The sequence below is a fragment of the Ixodes scapularis genome, unplaced genomic scaffold (assembly GCF_016920785.2).
Source record: "Ixodes scapularis isolate PalLabHiFi unplaced genomic scaffold, ASM1692078v2 PGA_scaffold1__304_contigs__length_218370807, whole genome shotgun sequence".
In the NCBI taxonomy this organism is placed as follows: domain Eukaryota; kingdom Metazoa; phylum Arthropoda; class Arachnida; order Ixodida; family Ixodidae; genus Ixodes; species Ixodes scapularis.
The window spans coordinates 69,057,846-69,063,413 of record NW_024609846.1 but is presented as its reverse complement, the minus strand read 5'-3'; the positions used below and the strand labels follow the sequence as shown (position 1 = coordinate 69,063,413).

The 5,568-nt window shown below is 45.5% G+C and overlaps 1 pseudogene; it reads right to left on the bottom strand.

Annotated features, from left to right (window-relative positions):
• Nucleotides 1-3,062: 3,062 nt before the first annotated feature.
• On the bottom strand, nt 3,063-4,150 carry LOC120850419 (annotated as a pseudogene).
• Nucleotides 4,151-5,568: the final 1,418 nt, after the last annotated feature.

The window sequence follows — 5,568 nt, the reverse complement described above, 5'->3', positions numbered from 1 at the left end:
GTCAAATAACTTTTTGATTAATATTTTGTGACTAATGAAATCGAACGCATTAGAAACATCTAAAAAAAGAGCGCAGGCATATTTGTTGTTTTCCAAAGTGTCGTGTAGCTTATCCACAAAATCTTCGAGAAGTGAATCCGTGCCACGTCCCGGGATAAAACCGTGCTGAGACGGCGAAAAAAGATCAAACTTTTCCAGGAACGCCGTCATTGCTTTTAAAATGTGCTTCTCAAGTATCAAAGATAAACACGAGAGAATAGATATTGGTCTGTAACTTTCTACGCTATCATGCTTTCCTCCTTTGTAAAGCGGTCTGACAATGGCACTTTTTAGTCCAACTGGAATGACCCCTGAGCCGATAGTCCCATTCATTACGTAAAGCAGAATACCAGACAAAACGTCGAAATTTCGCCGTAAGTCGCTGATGCGAATATTATCTGCTCCGGGAGCCTTGTTAAGCTTAAAACTAAATGCAAGATTACGCAGGTCCTGTGGTGTCATGCTTGGCAAGAACGCTGAGGCCGAGCAAGAGCGGTTCAAGTTAATAGGAGTGATATTTTCGTCGTTTGACACACCTGACAGGGAAGCAAAGAAGCAATTAAAAGTGTCAGTAACCGATTGTAAGTCGGTTCCGAAATGCTTGGTAATTGCGTCATCTATCGAAGACTTGTTTGAAACTCCTTTAACCTCATTTACCAAAGCCCAGGTTTTATAAATATCAAAACGTGATCTATAAAACTTATTTTGAAAGTGCTCACGTTTTTTGCAGCGAATTATGGAATTTACACGATTTCTACAACTTTGGTATTGCAAACGCAATTCTTTATCGTTCGGGAAACGGCGACATCGTGCCCATAACATATCTTTCTCTTTGATCGCAGATAAGACGTCTGTGGTAAGCCAAGGTTGATTCTGCCTGCGTTTTCTTACAGTTATTGTTTTAGAGCGCAGCTCTTAGGGGCCCGTTTCCGGCTTGAGCGGCGTCGCCGTCGCCGTCGCCGTCGCCGTCGCCGTCGCCGTCGGCGTAACCGCGCGGTGCATCATGGGAAATGTCCCATAATGCACCGCGCGAGCCCCCCCACCGGGGTCACGTGACCTCGTGGGGGGTCACGTGACCCCCCGAGGTCACGTGACTCCCCTGAGGTCACGTGACCCCCTCCTCAAGGTCACGTGACCCCCTCCTCGAGGTCACGTGACCCCCCGAGGTCACGTGACCCCCGCCGATGTCGCGTGACCCCCCGATGACGTCATCGTCACTGATGACGTCACCGGCATCCACATCGTCATCGTCATCATCACTGATGACGTCACCAGCATCCACATCGTCATCGTCATCATCACTGATGACGTCACCGGCATCCACATCGTCATCGTCATCATCACTGATGACGTCACCGGCATCCGCATCGTCATCGTCATCATTACTGATGACGTCACCGGCATCCACATCGTCATCGTCATCATCACTGATGACGTCACCGGCATCCCCATCGTCATCGTCATCATCACTGATGACGTCACCGGCATCCACATCGTCATCGTCATCATCACTGATGACGTCCCCGGCATCCACATCGTCATCGTCATCATCACTGATGACGTCACCGGCATCCGCATCGTCATCGTCATCATCACTGATGATGTCACCGGCATCCCCATCGTCATCGTCATCATCACTGATGTCACCGGCATCCACATCGTCATCGTCATCATCACTGATGACGTCACCGGCATCCACATTGTCATCGTCATCATCACTGATGACTTCACCGGCATCCACATCGTCATAGTCATCATCACTGACGACGTCACCGGCATCCGCATCGTCATCGTCATCATCACTGATGACGTCATCAGTGACGTCACCGATGTCGTCACCGGCATCCGCATCGTCATCGTCATCATCACTGATGACGTCATCAGCGACGTCACTGATGACGTCACCGACATTCGCATCGTCATCGTCATCATCACTGGTGAAGCCATCAGTGACGTCACTAATGACGTCATCGGTACCCGCATCGTCATCGTCACGGATGACGTCATCAGTGACGTCAGTGATGACATCATCGGCATTGGGGGTCACGTGACCCCCAAGGTCACGTGACCCCCCCCCCCCCCTGGTTAGTTTACCCCCCCCCCCGTGCCCTTCCCTCCTCCTCCTCAAGAGCTGCGCTCTAATTCGGCGTTACAGGGAGTTGTAAGCGGCTTTCATTTTTTTTTACGCTCATTGATTTGAAATCCGAAAAAATATCAATTAGCTTAAGATACGCATCCTGGTGATTAAAATTTTCAATAAGTATATTCCAATTATAAGAAGAAATTAATCTATCAAACTGACGGGAATCCACGATTGTTGTTTCTTTTTGCTGTTGTATAGGTTTTTCTGAAATACCACAAAAGTTAATGCGACACGCTACGAAATAATGGTCCGCCAATTTTCGCAAGATTACTGCCGATGTTACAGGTATACCAGAGTTTCTAACGTTTATATGATCAAGGCAAGACGAAACCAGTTTATCGGACAGGTGTTCCTCTCGTGTCGGTACATTTATTATGCATTCGATGCCGTAGTTAGCGAGAATATTTAAATAGTCACATACGAATGATCTTGAAGGCATCATTACGTCAATATTTAGGTCACCCACGATGCAAAGTTTACTGGTAGACGCTATACTTTCTAAATTAGTATTTAACTCCTCTAGAAATTTGTTCACATTTTCTGAAGGTGGCCTATAAACCGAAAATAGAAATATTTCGAAATTATTTTTATTTAACTTCAGCGAGAGACACTCGGCATGATTAAAGGAGACCGCTAAATCTACTACTGACCATGTTTTGTTTACATACACTGCTATTCCTCCTCCCCTCCCTGCGTCACGCGTCAAAAAGAAGCTGTCAAATTCCGGTAAAGAAAACTGATCCTGTGAAACGAAAACCTCCCGAACATTTATTTCGGTTAAAACGAAAACGTCGACAGAATTCTCGACTGCTCGAGCAATCAACTGAAATTCATCCCAATATTTTCTAATGCTTCTTAGGTTAACATGAAGTACAGTGAGCGCACTAGCACTAGGCGGGAAAAGGTCAAGAAACGAAGGAAAGCCAGAAAGTACTACTGGGTTTTCCATTATCATACTATTTTTTGTAAATCCCTAGTGCTAGAGATGCGCACTGCCGTCGAGTTTTCGTCCTTTTTTGCAAAGATAGTAGCGTTCTTTACCCAAACAAATTTGTAGGATTTGTCCCTGCCTTTGGTTCTGGCTTGCCAGAACAGGTCCTTGTTTGTTCTTGTCAAGTTGTCGTTGAAATAAATCTTTGAACGGAACTCTGACCGAGGTAGCGTTGCCAACTTCTTACGCGCATTCATCCAGCGGTCCTTCGTGGGAACCGAGGTGAACTGAACCAGTATGGGAGGGGCCCCCTCGCGCCTAGAGCGCAAGCGGTGACAGACTACCACATCGGCGGGGTTAAAATCCGCGATGTTCAGTTTGTGTGCAAGGTCGGTGATGGTGGCCCCCAAGTCTTCCTCATTCACGTAAGAAATACCATGTATTTCCATATTGCATCGTCGGCTATACTGTTCCGTCGAGTTTATGTTTGTTTGTAGTTAATCGATCATAACGGTTTGCTCAGACACGGTGGCCTGTAGTGCTCCAACTTCGGTTCTCAGTAGTTTAACTTCTTTATCATTTTCTGTCACAAGTTTCATGGTAGATTCATACTTCTTCACAGATTCTTGGAGGCTCCTGATTGTTTCTTTCATCGCATCTACTGATGGCTTCAGGGCAAGGAGCTCTTCTACTTTGGCAGGAAGATCTGAGAGTCGATCAACGTTTGCCTTTAGTGAATGAAGAATTTCGAGCTTGGCGTTTATTTCGGCTAGCGTCGTAGGGACTATTTCGCTAGCAGCTGGTGTCAAAAGTTCACTGGAACCTCCGGCACTCATCCTGATTTCACGATGCCTGCACGTACGGCAGTTCCATTTTTCGCGTTTGGCGGTGCCCATTGATTTGAAAGTTCTGTCCGCGATTCCAGAGCACGCCTCAAGATGGTAAACGTGACTGCAGGAATAGCACTTCATGAAACTTCCATCACCCGGCACTGATTTAAAGCACACAATACAATCAGTGTCACTTGACTCAGACATGGCTCGTTCAGTTGCAAAATTTGATAACACAAAAAATAAAGATACAGAGATACAAAACGCACTTGTTGCAGTCGACGGCAAAGTTGAAGATAAAAACTAATGAAGCATGGTTACAAATACAGATTCTCACCTGCCGAAAACGACACAGTTAGTATCGAGCCGATGACGGGCCGCCGACTGCGCCGAAGGAAGCCGTGGGAGTTGTTCTTGTGGCGTCGGATCCAGTTTCCCGGATGACGGCTCACCACGTGGCAGCAACAGCGTAGTCGACGAAGAGCTGCGTCAGGTCCACTTCATCTGGTACTGTCCGGGTGCGAAGATGACGCGCCCGAAGTCCAGGAAACGCGGGACTGCTTTGCCCTGCCGAAAACGACACAGTTAGTATCGAGCCGATGACGGGCCGCCGACTGCGCCGAAGGAAGCCGTGGGAGCTGTTCTTGTAGCGTCGGATCCAGTTTCCCGGATGACGGCTCACCACGTGGCAGCAACAGCGTAGTCGACGAAGAGCTGCGTCAGGTCCACTTCATCTGGTACTGTCCGGGTGCGAAGATGACGTGCCCGAAGTCCAGGAAACGCGGGACTGCTTTGCCCTGCCGAAAACGACACAGTTAGTATCGAGCCGATGACGGGCCGCCGACTGCCATGTTTTACTTATAGGAAAAAATTTGACAACAGCGCATATATATTCTTTCCTTAGTTTCCAGAGTGTAAAAATAATTGGATTGTTAAGAGATGTGTGCAAAAAAAAAGTAACACTTAAAAAGTCTTCACTATTTTTGTTTTGCTATGCTAACAACCCTATTGAAAATTCTGATTTGTATGAGAAATTCCTTGTGTCCAATAAACACATATGAATCATACAAGATATATAAGAACATATAAGAACATATAAAAACTATATAAGAACCATACAAGAACTATATAAGACATATAAGACCATACAAGCACCACATAAGCAACTTGAGAGAATTTTTTTTATAAGTTTCTTATATGGTTCTTATATATCTTATATAGCTCTTGTATAGTTCTTATACGGTTCTTGTATGGTCCTTATATGTTCTTATACATCTCGTATGATCCATATGTGTTTATTGGACATAAGAAATTTTTCATACAAATGACTTTTTTCACTAGGGAATTCACTACATGTAGAAATAGTCACTTCGTATTAGTATCCGTTTGTTATTACGTTTACTTTAAGTTGCCCTGTTCACTTCGAAAATGTCATAGCGATTCTGCCCCCAATATGTATGGACTCTACCGAGGACTACGGTTCATTGCATACCAGAGACGAAGCTTTTTCTTTACTTGTTTAGTTACGGACGCCAATAAATCGAATCCAGGTTGACGTTTCCGTGTATTGATATACGAGGGGCGTTCATACAGTTCGTATTAACGGTACAAAAAATTTAAAAAAA